This window comes from Panthera pardus, unplaced genomic scaffold (genome assembly GCF_024362965.1).
Source record: "Panthera pardus isolate Hobbes unplaced genomic scaffold, ASM2436296v1 HiC_scaffold_2, whole genome shotgun sequence".
NCBI classification, from domain to species: Eukaryota; Metazoa; Chordata; class Mammalia; order Carnivora; family Felidae; genus Panthera; species Panthera pardus.
In genome coordinates, this window is record NW_026526765.1 from 36,291,603 (window position 1) to 36,311,400 (window position 19,798).

Sequence of the window (19,798 nt, forward strand, 5' to 3'; positions counted from 1 at the left end):
TTTCTTAGTGAAAAACCGAACAAATGAAGGTGTATTCATTCATGAGCAGGAAAAATCACTGGTCAGTGTGAAAATCACTTCAAAATAGTCCCTTCTTTTAAAGCCTCTGTAGTCTTTGTTTCTACCATGAGTAACACAAAAAATGCCACACACTTAGCAATGAAAAAAGCAGACCTTCTGATCATTAAAGAGTCTTAGATTTCACGAATTTCCAAATTCAATATGTGAATGGAGCAGTTGCTTCTAATATTAAGTCATTTTGGAGATCCACTTATTGAGGGAAAAGAGTCCTGTGTTAGGTGTTACAGAGTTTTTCTGTATTTACTCTGAGTGGGTGTGTATTTGGGTTTGGGCAAAAAACAGAGAAAGAAAATACAATTTAGTCACCTGTATCTCATACTATCCTTTAGGTTAAGAAATTATGTGTATATTAATTTATCACTATTTTTATTTTCTTGTATTGGATTTTATAATCACTTCTTAAATATCACTTATCTCCTTCGTTGGCTTTAGACATTTTAAAGACAGTAACTATACAGTAACATTATTGTATCCCTCCCAGCAACTGCAACCTTGAGTTTTGAGCCCAGGGAAAATTATTTTAAAATGTTTATGAGTATGTAATGATAGTGGACAAACCCAAGGCCCACATTAAGTTCTGTTCTTAAGTTGTAGATAATGTAGTATTAGTTCCCCTGTGAGGTATCTCCCCTTTGTAACAGAACTGGCTAAATGATTTATGTACCTTCTTTAGGCAACAAAACATATCTTTGCAGGTTTTGTTCAATGTCTATAATGAAGAAAGTGTTTAGAAGGTATGGTAATATTTTCTTCGGTGTAGATAATGTCTTTACTCATTAGGTAGAAAATTAACTTGCTGTGGGGTGCTCAGATTGATTTCACACAAAAAGCAAAATACACAATGAAATAACATTGAACTCCCAAAGAACAAACGAAGTTCATCTTACAGAGATGTAAGCTTTTTAAAGAATCCTATGCATATTTTCTAGACTGTGTTGATTGTTCCAATCTTTCTGCTTTTTTTTTTCTTGCTTATTTACTCTTTGAGACCTCGACTAGGAATTTCCCAGTGGTGCAATCACTGTTTTAAAATTTTTAGTGCAAATCTACTTGGAAATAAGTCCCTTTGTCTGGATACAAATTTCTAAATAATAATCAAATAATCAAATAATAAAATAACACAAGTATTGAGTTCTTGGCATATTTTAATTCTGTATGATTCTCTTTTTTTCTTTATAGGGTACTTTATTTCACCTACTGAAGAGGAAAAGTGACAGTAATGCTCCCCCTCACAGGCAGATTGGAAAACTATTTTCTATTTCAACATTATAAAGAGTATGTCCCAGGAAGTAAAATTTGACCCACCACCCACCAAATTAAAAATATACTTTTAATAAACCTTAGGGTATGAGATACATCAACTACTCAACGCTATTTTTGCTGCCATTAGTTAACCTTGATCATATGTGTTTCAGTCTATGTGAAATTACTGCCACCTATATGAAGTCATTTTATAAGGTAGGGCAAATGGTGTCAACAATTTTGCAACTCAGAAACATTTCCCTGACGCTTAAAACAGAATTTGACATTGCAGTAACACAGGGACTTAGCAGGAACTTATGACAGAGATTTGTAAGGTAAACGTTTAATTTGAGTTTCTAGAATTTACGGGAAAATTTGTACTTGGCTGCTCAGAGTAACCTAAGCAGGAAGCTGCTCCCTTTTTAAAGTATTCAATATCATGAAATAAAAGTAATTCACTATTGTGTATCAGAATACTAATTTCCTATAAATTACTTAGGCTTCTAATCCAGTGCCTCATACAATGTGCAAAAGGAAGTATCACTTTTTTCATTTTCTTTCTATATTTGTATTTGTTATCTTTCTATATTTAGTGGTAGTAAACTAGTAAAATATCACGTCTTATGGCATAGGAGGTGGTAACATCTGGCTGAAATCAATCTGCATATCAAGCTTGGCTAGTAGAAACATTTCAGATCTCAGATGGATTTGAATAGGAATCTAGGGAATTTGGAATAGAATAGAACATTAAATCGATGTAAATTTGTACTTTGAAATGTTTCACATCTTTTATAACCTTTTGAAACAGATTGGATATAATATCTCTCCAATTTCAGGTATTATAAAGGAATAATTATGCATATAGATTATATTATGATAGTCTCATAACTAGAATATCCAATTTTGCTTTATTTTCTAAAGATACAACTGATCATTTCAGTTCTCATAGACACAGTCATATTTATATAATTATTAGCATCTTCTACCACTGTCCATGCTAATTGTCATTTATATCATCTAAAGTTATTGCTTTTCCAAAAAAAAAGTCTTAGCTCTCCCCCCATATGTTTGGTCAATACATCTCTCTTAAAGCATAGAAATTAGGGTGATCACCCCTGGCTCTGAATATCGACCAGTAGTGGCATCTCAGACAAGATGAGCATTGGCAAAGTTGTTACAAGGATTAACTAAAAGAGTGCTTACAAAGTGCCTGGCACAAGCCTACCACAGTGCGGACACTCTTAAAACATGAGTCCTTTCCTTTCCTTGTTATGTTCCCTCTCCTCTTGCTGTATTTTTTTCCCCTTGTGATTTTGACTATACCTGCTGGAACAAGCAAGTAACTGTTTCATGTATCAAATAACTGTTCAAATGTGTAAAATATATTTATCATTTCCCATACCTTTGTAAGTAACCTGCTTTTTACATGTTTATTTTTGAGAGACAGAGGGAGAGAGAGCACAAGTAGGGGAGGGACAGAGAGAGAAGGAGACACGGAATCGGAAGCAGGTTCCAGGCTCTGAGCTCTCAGCACAAAGCCCAACGCAGGGGTTGAACTCACAAACCGTGAGGTCATGAGCTGAGTCAAAGTCGGACGCTTAACCGACTGAGCCACCCAGGCGCCCCAATCAATAAATTAAGAACAGAATGACTAACATCAGTGTGCAAACATTCGTTATAAAACAAAGTGCTCACATTTGAGCACAACATTCCAAATAGCCATTTCTGTTTGAAGAGCTCGGACCTATCCACCAGACTGCCCTTATCCTTTATCTGGTTCCTATTGATTACAAACATGTTTGTGACATGATTGTTTCATTCTGTTGGATATACAGATGTTTTCATTAAGGTTTATAGTTCCCACTCCTAAACCTCTCACCCCTTCCCCTTTGTTATGATGTATGTGTCTTTAACTTCTACTGTGACTCCTTCAACTGCCTAATGTCTACATAAAATCTGCTTTACACAAAACTATAAACCGTTATCTACTATATATTTATACCACTTGTCTTTAGCAAGTTAAAAAGACTTGACGGACTACCTCAGTAATTTTCAGAATATCTGTTGAATAGATAAAAAACAATCACTGCCAGCCCATGTTAGCCCATGTCACATACAGAAGATTAAAGGGGATCTGTTATGTGATTGGAACAAAAATCACATAAATAGTATCAAAGCTAAGAAGGGTAAGACCACAGTTTTCCTAGTTCTATCCATCTTTAAAAATCCACTGGACCACTCCAAGTCTTTCCTTTTGATTTTAAATCTACCAACACTCAACTCTTTAAAAGTTAATCAAACACCTTGAATTATAAATGCCTTTAAAAAGCAGCCAGCTTTTAAAAAATTCATCAAATGATTTTGGCTCTTAGCTACCTCAAGTGTGTTTTTTGAAGAGATATCCTGACAGCTCTGTTTTCCTATGTGGCTTAATAGGCTTACACCAAATGAAAAAGGAAAGTACAGCAGAAATAAAATCTAAACAGAAAATATACTCAGTAGATATTTAGGAGGTAAGTCTTCTACAGAAAAAGAGTTACTTGTCACCAAAAATTTCCCCTGGTTCTCTCTCTTTGTTTCTTTCACTCACATGTAACATATACACATGTGAATAATAAAATAGGGATTTAAATACACATTTTCTTGGCTTATTTAATGTATTATTATTTAATGGTATGTTCTGGTTTATTTATTGTCATGTATTATTAAGGGTCAACTGATTCATACTGGAATCTTCAGTATAGTGGTTCCTACACTTTTATATGCATAAGAATTGCCTGGATGTCTTGCTGAAAGCAGGTTAGGATTCAATAAATGGGGGGGGGGGTGCGTACACACACACGCGCGCGCGTGCGTGGGTGAGGTGCTGACACTGCATTTTTCTAACAGGATCTTAGGTGACGTCAATGAGGGACTTTTCTGGGAAATGAAGTCTTGTAGCTGTCAGGTTTACATCTAAACCAGGGTTCTCTGTTTACTTTAATTTTTATTTTTTATATGAAATTTATTGTCAAATTGGTTCCATACAACACCCAGTGCTCATCCCAACAGGTGCCCTCCTCAATACCCATCACTCACCCTCCCCTACCTCCCACCCCTCATCAACCCTCAGATTGTTCTCAGGTTTTTTTTTTAACATTTTATTTATTTTTGAGACAGAGAGAGACAGAGCATGAACGGGGCCGGGGCAGAGAGAGAGGGAGACACAGAATCAGAAGCAGGCTCCAGGCTCTGAGCCATCAGCCCAGAGCCCGACACGGGGCTCAAACTCACAGACCGCGAGATCGTGACCTGAGCTGAAGTAGGACGCTTAACCTACTGAGCCACCCAGGTGCCCCTGTTCTCAGTTTTTCAGAGTCTTTTATGGTTTGGCTCCCTCCCTCTTTAACCTTTTTTTTTTTTTCCCTTCCCCTCCCCCATGGTCTTCTGTTAAGTTCTCAGGATCCACATAGGAGTGAAAACATATGGGATTTTTCTCTGTATGACTTATTTCACTTAGCATAACACTCTCCGGTTCCATCCATGTTGCTACAAAAGGCCATATTTCATTCTTTCTCATTGCCACGTAGTATTCCATTGTGTATATAAACCACAATTTCTTTATCCATTCATCAGTTGATGGACATTTAAGCTCTTTCCATAATTTGGTTATTGTTGAAAGTGCTGCTATAAACATTGGGGTACAAGTGCCCCTGTGCACCAGCACTCCTGTATCCCTTGGGTAAATTCCTAGCAGTGCTATTGCTGGGTCATAGGGTAGATCTATTTTTAATTTTTTGAGGAACCTCCACACTGTTTTCCAGAATGGCTGCACCACTTTGCATTCCCACCAACAGTGCAAGAGGGTTCCCGTTTCTCCACATCCTCGCCAGCATCTATAGTCTCCTGATTTGTTCATTTTAACCACTCTGACTGGAGTGAGGTGGTATCTGAGTGTGGTTTTGATTTGTATTTCCCTGATGAGGAGTGACATTGAGCATCTTTTCATGTACCTGTTAGCCATCTGGATGTCTTCTTTAGAGAAGTGTCTATTCATGTTTTCTGCCCATTTCTTCACTGGATTATTTGTTTTTCAGGTGTGGAGTTTGGTGAGTACTTTATAGATTTTGGAGACTAGTCCTTTGTCCGATATGTCATTTGCAAATATCTTTTCTCATTCCGTTGGCTGCCTTTTAGCTTTGTTGATTGTTTCCTTTGCAGTGCAGAAGCTTTTTATCTTCATGAGGTCCCAATAGTTCATTTTTGCTTTCAATTCCCTTGCCTTTGGGGATGTGTCAAGTAAGAAATTGTGGCAGCTGAGACCAGAGAGGTTTTTTCCTGCTTTCTCCTCTAGGGTTTTGATGGTTTCCTATCTCACATTCATGTCCTTTATCCATTTTGAATTTATTTTTGTGACTGGTGTAAGAGAGTGGTCTAGTTTCATTCTTCTGCATGTTGCTGTCCAGTTCTCCCAGCACCGTTTGCTAAAGAGACTGTCTTTTTTCCATTGGATATTCTTTCCTGCTTTGTCAAAGATTAGTTGGCCATACTTTTGTGGGTCTAATTCTGGGGTTTCTATTCTATTCCATTGGTCTATGTGTCTGTTTTTGTGCCAATACCATGCTGTCTTGATGATTACAGCTTTGTAGTAGAGGTTAAAGTCTGGGATTGTGATGCCTCGTGCTTTGGTCTTCTTCTTCAAAATTACTTTGGCTATTCGGGGTCTAAAGCAGAGATAATACCTATCTTCTCAAGCTGTTCCAAAAAATAGAAAGGGAATGAGAACTTCTAGACTCATTCTATGTAGCCAGCATTACTTTGATTCCCAAACCAGACAGAGACACAGCAAAAAAAAGAGAACTACAGGCCAATATCCCTGATGAATATGGATGCAAAAATTCTCAATAAGATACTAGCAAATCCAATTCAACAGCATATAAAAAGAATTATTCACCATGATCAAGTGGGATTCATTCCTGGGCTGCAGGGCTGGTTCAACATTTGCAAATCAGTCAATGAGATACATCACATTAATAAAAGAAAACATAAGAACCATATGATCCTGTCAATCGATGCAGAAAAAGCATTTGACAAAATTCAGCATCCTTTCTTAATAAAAACCCTCGAGAAAGTCAGGATAGAAGGAACATACTTAAACATCATAAAAGCCATTTATGAAAACCCCACAGCTAATATCACCCTCAATGGGGAAAAACTGAGAGCTTTCCCCCTGAGATCAAGAACACGACAGGGATGTCCACTCTCACTGCTGTTGTTTAACATAGTGTTGGGAATGCTAGCATCAGCAGACAACAAAAGGAAATCAAAGGCATCAAAATTGGCAAAGATGAAGTTAAGCTTTCACTTTTTGCAGATGACATGATATTATACATGGAAAACCCGACAGACTCCACCAAAAGTCTGCTAGAACTGATACATGAATTCAGCAAAGTCGCAGGATACAAAACCAATGTGTAGAAATCAGTTGCATTCTTATACACTAACAATGAAGTAACAGAAAGACAAATAAAGAAACTTATCCCATTCACAATTGCACCAAAAATCATAAAATACCTAGGAATAAACCTAACCAAAGATGTAAAAGATCTGTATGCTGAAAACTATAGAAAGCTTATGAAGGAAATTGAAGAAGATCCAAAGAAATGGAAAAACATTCCGTGCTCATGGATTGGAAGAATAAATATTGTTAAAATGTCAATACTACCCAAAGCTATCTACACGTTCAATGCAATCCCAATCAAAATTGCACCAGCATTCTTCTCGAAGCTAGAACAAGCAATCCTAAAATTTGTATGGAACCAGGGTTCCCTGTTTAAAAGAAACTGGAAAATGGTGGCAAAATGGAATGGAAATTAAGGAACAGTATAAATTCAGTCAACAGATGATTTCCCTGTAGCACCTTGAAGGGAACTATGGGAAATATAAGAGAAATTAAAAAAAAAAACAACAAAGAAAACCTCAGACTGTATAGTTAATTAGAAATCCAAACACAATACATAAAACAAGACTGAGAATAATTCCAAAGCTTAAGTGTCTGCTAAGGAATTTAACCTGATAAAAATCTAGAAGTCCAGACACTACATCATCTGTCGCAGTCTAGTTCTATACGCTTTGGTGACATGAGGAACCTTAGGTAGGCTCTGAAAAAAGTGTAGGGATTACTTTGGTTAGGCCATCAGGATGGACAAGACAAATAAATGGGATGGGAAAGAAGACACTGGAGTGAAATAGTGCCATGAGCACAGGTTCAGAGAAGAGTGTGTGTGTGGGTGGGGGTGGGGGGGTGGTTTCCATGGAACTGTAAGAACAGTGGCCACAGAATCATATGGGTTTGATTAGTCACAGAGAATATTCTTCCACAGATAAGAAGTTTGGTCTTAATTGACAATGCTATTGCAAGGATTTTGAAGGAAGGAATTTGTGTGTAAAATATTGTCTTAGGAAAGGAGATTAAATGGAATAGACCTAGGGAATTCTAGATCTCTTGATATCTTGCCATACATGGGGAAAAACAGCCTTTCTCTAGAAGGTACGCTCATTCTCTTTCAGGTACATTCATTTTGTTTCACGATGTAGGAATATTAATCTATAGTTGGCTTGTAGAATGAGAGGAGACAGAGGCTCCTAGTGGTTAAAAAAGATTTGTAAAAAAGTTTCAATAATAATTTGGGTATGAGGTAATGGGGATTTGCCTAAAGTAAAGCTACAGCATCCAGAACAAAAGTGATCTCTTTTAAGAATTACTAAATGAAGCTTCAAAAAGAACTTGAAAGGAGATAAGGCATCTGTGAATTTTGAACCTACATGTAAAGGCAAACCACTAGAGAGTGTTTGTTTTGAGCAAGGTAAGATAAAAGGTTGTTTTGGGAAAAATTTCCAGCGAAACTTCGGCATCCTGAGAAAACTCTCATTTCACGAAACTCTTCGTGACATGAATCCAGTAGCTCCTTTTTATAAAATTAGAAGCAGTATGTCTTTGTGTGTATTCGAGTTGGTAAGCTTTTATCATGTGACTGGGTATGTGTGACAGTGCAACCATGACTGATGCCTACCTCCAAGACTGTCATCCAAAACAGGCCAGCAGCCCAAAAGATGGCCTGGCTGGAGACCTCTTCCCAATGGGGATGCTTCACACTGGATTGTGACTCACAGGCCTAACTATACTTTCTCATGAGGAAACTGAAAGTAACGAACAGCTAGGAAAGTCAGAGATTACATATGTTATGGGAAAGGTGAGTCCCTACGATGGCTCCTGGGGTCCTGGAATTGCTATGATTTCCTGAGGGGAATTCTCTCTTGCCACAAAATCAGCATCTGACTTCCCTGGGGTGGTTTGCTGTGGCTTTCTTTCTTCCTGGGTTCCCTTATAGTAGGCTTCACCACCTCAGCTAACCTGAGCTTGGCTCCGTATCACTTAGCCTGAAAATGCCTGACTCATACTCATCTCCATCTGTGACCTCCTTCCGGTGTTCATACCAGTCCATTTTGTTAAAAGCCTCTACCTTGTCTATTCTTACCCTCTCTTGAGAGCTTACAGTGAGTTCTTCAAGTCCAGTGCGTGAGTAGTCACAGAGAGGACTTGAAGTGAGTAGAAAACTAATATCCTACCTATAGTGTTTCCATTTTCTACTTCTGAGTAATCCAAGGTATCAGTAGAGAGGTGAGCTGGAAATCTTTTTGTGCAAGGCAACAGTAAACATGTATTAGGCACACAAAGCAACCATACACTCATCCTGCCACCCAGAAAACAAGCATATTCACAAATTAATCCTAACATGGTAAATATCTGGTGATATTCCCCCTCCAAGAAGCACCACTGTATATGACAACAAATAAGCAAACTGAAGGTAATAATTACAATCATAAAAATGACACGTTCTGAATTTAAAAGTTTGTGTATAAGTTCAAGAACGTATTAATGATGAAAAATAATCCATGTCCGTAATTAGTTGGCTTAGTTAGTAGCATGTATTAAGTAATAGAGCAAAAATGCGTATGTATTAAGTGAGTAATAATAAGTAAAATATATTTTATAGAATGATTTTGCTTATGTTATTCAGAATGAATTCAATTTGGATAAAAGGTTAATTTTAAAATGAGAGGATATTGGGGTGCTGGGTGGCTCAGTCAGTTAAATGTCCAACTTCAGCTCAGGTCATGATCTTGCAGTTTGAGGGTTTGAGCCCCGCATCGGGCTCTGTGCTGACAGCTCAGAGCCTGGAACCTGCTTCAGATTCTGTGTCTCCCTCTCTCTGTCCCTCCCCCATTCATGCTCTGTCTCTCTTTCTCTCAAAAATAAATAAACATGAGAAAACAAAATAAAAAAATGAGAGGATACATCAGAATTCCTATGCCAAATCCAACCCCTAGGTTATATGGAGTCTGCCAACCCCTAGGTTATGTGGATTTTTTTCCCCTTCCAAATAGATGACCTTTATCATATCCTAATTTAGTCAAATAAAATCTGTTAAGAATAGCAATCAGTGTGCTAAGGATGCACAAACTAGTTTTTAACTTGTGATTTCAAGCAAAATAAGCTGAAGAATTGGGTCAAACGCCCCTTCCTGACCTACTTGGTCAGTATGATAAATGGACATCAGGAAACTCCTACCAGAGATGGTCTGACTCTCATCCTGGAGAAAAGGTATCTTCTAATCCTTTATAAGCTTAACTGAGATGTGATTGCATCTTTTTTAAACTATATCCAATAGAAACTTCACTTAACCAGGTATGCAGTTAGCCAGTATTTTCTTCTCAGTTTTGTGGAGAAGATAACGGTAGAAGGAACATATCTCAAAATATAAAGTTTATTTAAAAAAAGCTTCCTTTTTTCCCTATTTTTTTGATAAGATTTTTACTGTGGAATATTTTAAATATATAAAATATATTAAAAAGGTAGAATAGTATAAAAGTATGTTAGAAAACTAGTAGGATAGTATAACATCAGAGTCTAATAATCTGTAGAACAGTGTAAATAACAATAAAATAAATCCCCCATTTGTTCCCCACCCAGCTTAAGCAATTACAAACCCATAGCTAAACTTATTTCACTGGCATATTTGTCCTCTCCCTGATTACTCTGAAATAAACTGCAAATATATTAAATTAATTCAACTTCAAAGTTTCAGTATGCATTCCTAAAATATGCATAATTTTAAAATAAAAATCATTATAATATCAATATAATACCTAAAAATTAACAATACTTTCTTTTTTTTAATGTTTTTATTTACTTTTGAGACAGAGAGACAGAGCATGAGCAGGGGAGGGGCAGAGAGAGAGACACACACACACAGAATCCAAAGCAGGCTCCAGGATCTGAGCTGTCAGCACAGAGCCCGACGCGGGGCTCGAACTCACAGACTGTAAGATCATGACCTGAGCTGAAGTCGGACGCTTAACCGACTGAGCCACCCAGGCGCCCCAACAATAATTTCTTAATATTATTAAATAATCATTCAGTGTTCAAATTTATGCCCAGGAACAAATTTTGTAAATTTACAATTTCCAGGTCATGTTACAACTCTCTCTCCCCTTCCCAGAGGCGCCTTAAGCAGAATAGTCCCCTAGAGCCTACAACATTTAAAATAAATACAAATAGGGGTGCATGGGTGGCTCAGTCGGTTGAGTGTCCGACTTCGGCTTGGGTCATGATCTCACGGTTGGTGAGTTCGAGCCCTGCATCGGGCTCTGTGCTGATGGCTCGGAGCCTGGAGCCTGCTTCAGATTCTGTGTCTCCCTCTCTCTCTGCCCCTCCGCCGCTCACACTCTGACTCTCTCTCAAAAATAAATAAACATTAAAAAAATTATTAAAATAAGGTTTTTGAAAGATGAAAGATCTGTATTGCATTATAATACTATACCAGGACAGAAAATATACTCATGTATTTCAAAGAAAGAGAGTCACCTATTTTAAGAGAACATCAATTGAAAACAAAAAGAAATTCAGCTTTTGTTGAGCACAGTAAATTATAACAAGAATAACTTAGTCCTAGAATATTGACTATTAAACTCATCTCTAAGGATAACTTACTCCATTGTTCTCATATCACTGATTTCATCATAGACCAGTGAAAAATCCAACAGAGACTTGCACCAGCTTGCCCCCTGGGCTTTAGGGAGGCAGCTATAAAAAGTGGCTTTCCATCATGGTACATGGAGATGGCATGATTAACTATTAATAATTGTTAATTTTATCATGAGCTCATGTTTCTCCAAGCTCCAGACTGAGTTAGTCTAATGCTAAAATGTCAAAATATATATGTGGTAAATGGTGCTAGGTAATCAGTTTTAGGGTCAGAGATTTGTCTTTATTTTCTTTGTTCCCTTTGCCAAAGTTCTTGCTCATAACTTTCCCTATGTTCTAGTACATCTTCTCAGCTCCCTTTGTTCTCCCACAGAAAGTTTAAATGATGGTGCGTATCTTCCCACCATCGGGCTGAATTGTTTTTTCCTTGCAGAGACAGCTATAAGCATTCTATCAAGAGTGTTTTTTTACAGCCTAACTGATAATTAGGATATTAGACAGCATAATGAGATCGGGACCTCTTTTCCCCTCTCCTAGGTAAGATGTATGTAACTTCAGAACATTACATATGAATTCTAGATGTTATAAAGTTCAGCTATAGATTTGGCTTTTTCGAGAACAGACACATTTTGTAATATACACCATGGTTATGGACAAAACAGTAGTCGTAAATGTGGAAACGCCAGAAACTTGTTGGGTGTTAGATAAGGAAATTAAGTAGGACCCCCTAATGAGAAAAGCATCAAGTTTCTTTTGCTCTTCTATTACTAGTACAGAATGCTTTTTATGGGAAGTAGGTAGTTGTAATATCAGGGGGAGGGAAGGGAGACTTTCTCAGCTAGGACTCCTCATCTAAAACATACACCATAGAAAATCATTTCAGTGATTATTTAAGGAATACTTACAAGGATGGTACATAAATATTACCATTCTGGATGCACAGGTGCTAAGTCAATTCATTACTTGTGACATATGCTTTAGGACAGTAGGGCTTAGTTCCCTCTAGGATCTGGCTCAGAAGGGTGTGGAGTAGTAGACTAAATTGGGAGAGGATTAAGTAATTATAACAGGTTATAATAGGAACACAGATGCATTCTTACCAGTTTGCAAGATTTCCTCATGTTTGTGAGGTTAGTGAACTGTCTTTCCTGCTCTCAAGTTAGTGGCAGCTTTCAAAAGGGAAATTAATTTTCCTAATTTATTGTGAGCCAGAGTCATCTTAATCTTCATTACATTATAGGAGTTCTCTGGTACTGCAAACAGACTATTGATCCTCCTGGAGGCTTACAAGCTGCCTGCTCCACAGGCACTTCTTCATCAATTCAACAAATAGGTATTAGATGAACACATGGATTAAATAACTGCACACATGGCAGACCTTGGTGATAAACTGTATATATGACCAATAAAACCATTGCATAGTTAGAATGCACAGTCCAGCAATCTCCACACACAACTCCTCCCTTATATCCTGTCACCTCTACCCTTGCAAACCTGATTCATCTATATTCACTATCATGTTAAGTAGCACCCCATTTACACAGCTATCCAAACCAAAAACATGGTGCCATTTGTAAATCTCCCCTTTGTCTTCCTCTTCATAAAGAGCTGGACTATAAGTTCCACTGATTCTTTTCCTTTAGTGTATTTTCTAATCTTTTGCTGAGGATTAGTTTAAATCCACATTACTTCTTGTCTGGGTTATTTTAAGACTCTCCTGTTTATCTCTTTGCACAGGTGCCTCCCTCTATGAAAATACTTGTTCCTGAAAGCAAATTTGGTCATTCCATCCCTCGTTTTAAAAGCCTTCAATTCTTGCCCATAGAGTGTTGGATGAAATCCTAATTTCTTGCCAAGACATAGATCCGCACTTACTCATCTGCTATGCCTGCCTCTCAATCTCCATTCCAAACATACTGAATACTGTATGTGCATTTCCTCAAACTCTATGTTTTCTCTATCCTCTGCTTTTACACTAGCTGCCCCCTCCACCTGGAATGCTGATTCCACAAACAGCTCCTCAATCCTCTACCTCCCATGCAGACTTCAGGGCTCAAGACAGGTGTCACCTCCTTCAAAAAAGATTTTTTTGACAGAATCCGCAATCTTAAGCTGTGATTTCATCTTATGTTCTTAATGAATTGGATTGTACTGATGTGCATATTTATACGACTTCCTACATGTTTGCTTTCTTGTAGACATACTGATTTTAGGACATAGTGACTGGCATATAAAATATGGTCTCAATAAAGCTTGTTGAACAAATGAATATTAGTCAAAGTATGTATGATGAATATTTAGTTGACAATGATGTTGTTTATAATATAATCAAGACTTAATTTTAATGACTTATGTCATAGGTTGAAAACGATTTTATGTCAATAGATCAATCAGGAAATACTCATGTGGAATAGGGAAACAAATGACGAATAAAAAATGAAATATATTTGTATACGTGTATGTGTGTGTCTGTGTGTGGATGGGTTTTTCAACAGACATTATTGAAGACCTACAAAACCTCAGGCTAGAAAATAGAGTTACAAAGTTTGAAAAGATTCAGTTTAGTAGATAAGCACAGATCATTTAATTGTAATATATTCAATAAAAAGATAGAAATAAGCTGAGGCTATTATCAGAAATAGGAGGGCTCCATGGGCCAGCCTGGGGGTGTAGAGCAGGCTTGCTGGAAGGGTAAATCTGAATAAGTTTCAGGTAGACAAATGAAGGAAGGAAATGAAAAGTTTTTGCCACGTGTGAAAATGTTTCTAGTTATCTGCTTTGACCATGAAATCTATCTAAAGATTTCACTGGAAAATTATTACTTTTTATGGTTATCTCAGACCTTGGGAGAATGGGAAGGCATTAAAAGATAGGGTCAATCACTATAATCACTCTGCCCTATGGCAAATATTTATAAATGGATACATAGATATACGTGAATATGCGTGAATATGCCGACAGAGGTATGGACTATTGTAACAAATCAGTGTTTCATTTTGTGTCTGCAGCTACTTTACCAAACCACACCTGGCATTTTACACACACACATACGCACACACACGTAATCACTTATCCTGTGGAAATGGCCCACAAAGTGAATATTATTATGGCTATTTTACAGACTATTGCACTCAGCTACAAGAATTCGATTAACCTACTTAAGGCTAATAACTAGTTGTTAACAGGGCCAACATTTGATTCTCAGTCGGCGTGAGGCCATACTTGTTCCACCAAGCACCATCACAGATATTGTATTAGCTGATTAAAATGGCATTCATAAAGACAATATTTTAATACATTGTAAACCCTTTCTTTATCACCATTAAAAAACATTTTTTTTTTGAGAGAGAGAGAGAGAGAGAGAGAATGAGTGGGGGTGGGGCAGAGAAGGAAACACAGAATCTGAAGCAGGCTCCAGGCTCTGAGGTGTCAGCACAGAGGTTGAAGCGGGGTCGAACCTGCCGACGGCGAGATCAGGACCTGAGCCGAAGTAGCACACTTAACCGACTGAGCCACTCAGGTGCCCGCACGAACATTTTTGAAATGTCTTAGAGGAAGAAGACTGCATTTATATAAATGAATGGAAAGATGAAAATTAAAAGGATTGAAACAGAAATACATTTTAGTTGATAGCTAAGTAGAAGTCAAGTGATCTAAAGCATAGCTCCAAAGACACGTAGCATCTGTGCACTGAAACGCTTGTTTGAACAAGTCCAACTGTGTTTCCTCACTATGCCAATCCTTTCCTTTGGCTAATACAGAATCCAGTTTACAGAATATATCAAACTGCAGCCTTCTTGCTGAGAGGAGCTGAACGCTGCTTTAATTTCCCGGCCGGGAGCTGGTATTTCATCATGAACCAGGCATATTAAATTGTTGTGTAAATGGAAAGACCACAATGTAGGCCATATGGCAGTTTCTCTTTGCGGAAGAGGAGAGACCTTCAAATCAAACTGTTAAGTCTGTCAACCATTTAATGTCACAGTCATTAGTTTAGAGACATGGGCAAGAGATTTCTTTATGATGTCTAAGTGTTCTTCCCGCCTTCCTATGCCCCATAAGAGTGATGGGTCCATTTATAGTTGAAAAAACAATCTAGGTCAAGCTTAAATCTATTCTACTCTGAGTGAGACTTCCAGAAGTTTCGATTTCATAACAGATAGGAATATGCTACTTTAAAATCAATTTTCCAAGTCCACATTTGGGTCATACTTCTCTGTGGAATGAGTGGACAGATTTCAGATCACCACAAATGGGTTTTCTGAGGTGAAAGAGCAGGAATAGTTTCCCATAATTTTTTTCTCTAAAACTTTTTTTAGAGAATTTTTTAGAAAAATTCAGAGAAATTTTTTAGAAAATTTTTTTCCCTTCAACTTTGGATCTCTGCCCCAACTTTTACTTGGCATCCATTGTTTCGCTCTTACAATTCAGCGCAGAAATTACTTCATTCATCCGTCTGGGAAATTTATATTACAGTCTAAAGTGTGTCAGGTATATTCTAGGTGTTGGAGGTGTAGGACAAAGACCTTCCTCTCATAGAATTCACATTCTATAGAAGGACCCAGAAAACCTTAAATCAGTAAGATGACTTGAAAAATGATGGCTGTAGGGAAATAAAACAAGGTAATGTGATAGAGTGATAGCGCATGTCGAGAACATCACAGTCATAGGATTGTTGATGCGTCAGGACTTTTGATATCTCTTTTAATCATTTCCATTCATTTGTTTTAATGATTATGCTTCTCTTCAAAGATTTTCTTCTCCTCAGTTCAAAACTTGTATACATTTCTGAAGCTCTGATCTCGATTATAAGTTCCACAGTGACATGTTCACAAACTCATTTTCTCTCCCCACTGCTCTTGTAGAAAATTCTTGTCCAAATCCCTGCAATTGTGGCAATGCCATAAATTGCCAACCTTTTATCAGGGATCCTTAGTGAGAAGGCCAATCCCTTCATTCAGAGTCATTGGCAGAGTCAAGTCCCTTAGGGCCATCCCTTTTATAGGATAATCATTCTTTCTGTTCTGTGGAGTGCCACCTAGTCCCTCTCCCTGGCTACTCCCAGGGCCTCAAGTATTTCGTTCAGGCACAAGTGGGCCAATTAGCACAGCAAATGCAAAGAACTGAACAGTGAACCCAAGACAGCTTTCTAAAATGTTATCTTCTGGGCTGAAAATGAAATTTCACATCCCCTGGTGCCATTTGTTTTTCTCATTTTCACTGTTCTTATATCATTACAGACTTCTCACTCAGAAGCCGGTGGGAATTAGGTTTATTCTGAAGGTATTCCTGGAGTCCTACAGTCACAGCCACTTTAAAAACAATAGATTTCATTTGGAAGGGTATTCCACTTAAACATGTTTACTGAAACGTCTCAGCTTTCGGTTATTAAAGGTATCTATATCTTGGCTTCTTATTTGTTTCTGTGGTTCCAGTGCAAAATCTCAAGATTATGATCTGAAAATGTAGCCAGAACAATTATCACCAGTTCTTTTCTTCTCTCCACAGTTTTAGCGACAAAAGGGCTTGGCTCAAAGATGTTCAAACTAACGATGGCCGGGATGTTAATTTTGGCTTTTTTTCCCCCCTGAAAGAATATATATTTTCCAGCAAAATTGCAAGGTATAAGCCTATACACACCCCATGTGAACGTGTGCACGCACACACACAGATACACATGCACATAATGGTAATTATGACAAATGAGTGATTCAGAGACACTTCATAAACCAGAAATGACCTAGGATTTGTTCAGCAGCACTCAGTGATTCTCTCATACATAAGGTATCAGATACCATCAATTCCCAGTCTTCTCTGACAAACCCTCTTTATTGCTTTGGGGAGCTATACAAAAGCAAATTTAATTTTTAATTTTTGTCCAAATCCCTGCAATTATGGCAATGCCATATTACTGACCTTTTATTAGGGATTTTTAAAATAAATGTTACTTATTTATTTGTTCAATGTTTATTTATTATTTTGAGAGAAAGAGAGTGCATGTGCATGTGTGCAAGCGGGGGGGGGGGGGGGGGGGGCTGAGAGAGAACTCCAAGCAGGCTCCTTGATGTCAGAACAGAGCCCCACATGTGGCTCCATCTCACAAACCATGAGATCATGACCTGAGCTGAAATCAAGAGTCAGATGCTTAACCGACTGAACCACCTAGGTGCCCCTAAAACTTTTGGCATTTTAAATTTGCTAAATATATTCAAAAATGTCTATAAATGTATAACACCGTGCAAAATAGGTGATAAAGTGCAATTTAAAGTGCATTAAACTTTTTCCACTTCATTATCTTTTTGCTGAACTATTCTGACTGGTAATTTCACTCTTCCCTTCTAAGTAAATTCAACCACTGAGAAGTATCTCCACAGATAATAGGTCAAAATAGTCACACTTAATTGGAACATGTTTGGAATTAGTAAATTCGGATTACTTAGCAACTGTCAGAAGAAATTTGTGTACGTGGGTATGTATGCGTGCAATGTGTTTGATAATTCAATCTGAGAGGAAAGAACCCTTGGTTTCTGAAATGCTATGAAGTAACATCATTGGCAACAACTTGCGGAAACTGCACCTGTTACTCTATAAAGTGTAGTGGCCTAAAATGATAATGCATCTTCACCACTGCCAATCTCTGTGGCCCGTGCATGTCTCAGGCTCCTTATTTGTACCATGTGGTAAGATAATGGACTAGATCCTTCCTAATTCTAAATTGTACAAAAATGTTTCTGAATAATGCAGTTTGTGAAGACACAGATATTTGTTCTTCCATTTCCCTCCTAATGCATCAAAAAATTGATATTGAAAATGGTAACTATTGTATATTTTGTAGTTATTTTAATCTAATATGGAATTATATATGTGAAGTTACTTACAATTCCTGGCATATCAAGCCCCCGTTGTATGGATAATTTGGATTTTGTGAAACCCTACAGTATTATTTCTTGTGTGTGTGTGTGTGTGTGTGTGTATGCATGCACACATATATGTATACGTAGTGAAGAAGTTAGAATTTTCAGAGTTAAAGATGTTAATTTGAAAAAGTTTTCAAGATTATTTATCCCACCCCTATGTCCTCACTTCCCACCATTCACACTTGATTTAGAGTGAATTTCTTTGCTACTGGATTAAGACTAACACTGACTCCAGGGAATATACAAATTGACAATCAGATTGCCCAGTGTCGATTCACTCCACAGGGGCACTGAATCCACAATACTTCAGTGACATCTTACACATGTATCAGCTGCTCTGGACTATACCAGCACTGTTACTTTTGTTACTACCTAACATCATAGAACATACTATGTGCCAGGTGCTCTCCTAAGTATTTTATATATTTAAATCATTTATTACCCTAAGCAAGCCTAATGAGGTACAGATTATTATTATCACCCTGATTTTACAGATTTGAAACAGGGGCTTGGGGAAGATCAGTGACCTTCTCCAGGCCCAACAATATCTCAAGATCTGACTATAACAACTACACCCTTAAACAGTATCCTTCTGTCACATTCCAAATAGCTTCACAACCAGCCCCTGACACTTTCTATTTTTTCACTACCCATGAAAAAGAGTTGTAGTTAATTTTTATCCACTAGAGCATGAATCATCACAAAATCAGCTGCTTCCATTTCTTTTCAAAATGCCAGGGTCTTGTCTTAGAAAATACCCTCAAAGACAATACTGCAAACAAAATGTACAACCTTCATTCATTCAAAAACATCGTGGATTCTAGAATAGGCCAGAAGACATTTTGGATGCTCAGAAAACTATTAAAACAAGCAAGCTAGCGAGAAGAATATATCCCCAAGAGTCCAATTCCAACATAATCATAGCACTGAAAGGCTGTAGAGAGTGTCTACCTTAATCTCATTTTGCAGATGATGATCTCAAGCCCTTAGATGGCAAACAAGTTGCCTGGGGACATGAAGTTGGGTCTGTTGACAAAGATGGGATTAGAACCTTGCTCTGTGGATGCTGAGTACTTTGCTACATCATGCTGTTTCCTAATCCTTCTATAGTTTTGTTCCTAAAGATAGAATTTGACCATTTAAATTGCAATATTATGAGAGAAGAATAACCAAACAATAATATATGTTTAGGCTCCTCAGACATAACCTTTTAGACTGAATGTGGTTTCGTAGGGAATATCACTGGGGCAGTTGTATAGTTTTAGCAATGTCGACCTTAAGACTTGAAGGGGAAGGTCTAAAATTAAGAGTAAGTAAAACCTGGGCACAGAATAAAAAGCCTCTGTTATTAGCACAAGTGGGAGGCCACTTGGAAAAGGAGCAAGCTAGAGATAGAGTTGAAATGAGGACACAGTGAGAAACCAGCCATCTGTCCACCAGCAATGATGCACATTAAGTAACCACAGGACACCGTTGCTTTCCGAATGAACCTGTTCAAAGAGTGGATTCCGAAGATCATAAACAGTGTGTG

The 19,798-nt window shown here is 37.6% G+C and overlaps 1 protein-coding gene across 1 annotated transcript in view; it reads right to left on the reverse strand.

Moving 5' to 3' along the window:
- HCN1 (hyperpolarization activated cyclic nucleotide gated potassium channel 1) overlaps positions 1–19,798 on the reverse strand; it is a 391,050-nt gene that overhangs the window by 9,657 nt on the left and 361,595 nt on the right. The gene's annotated exons all lie outside the window — the stretch shown is intronic.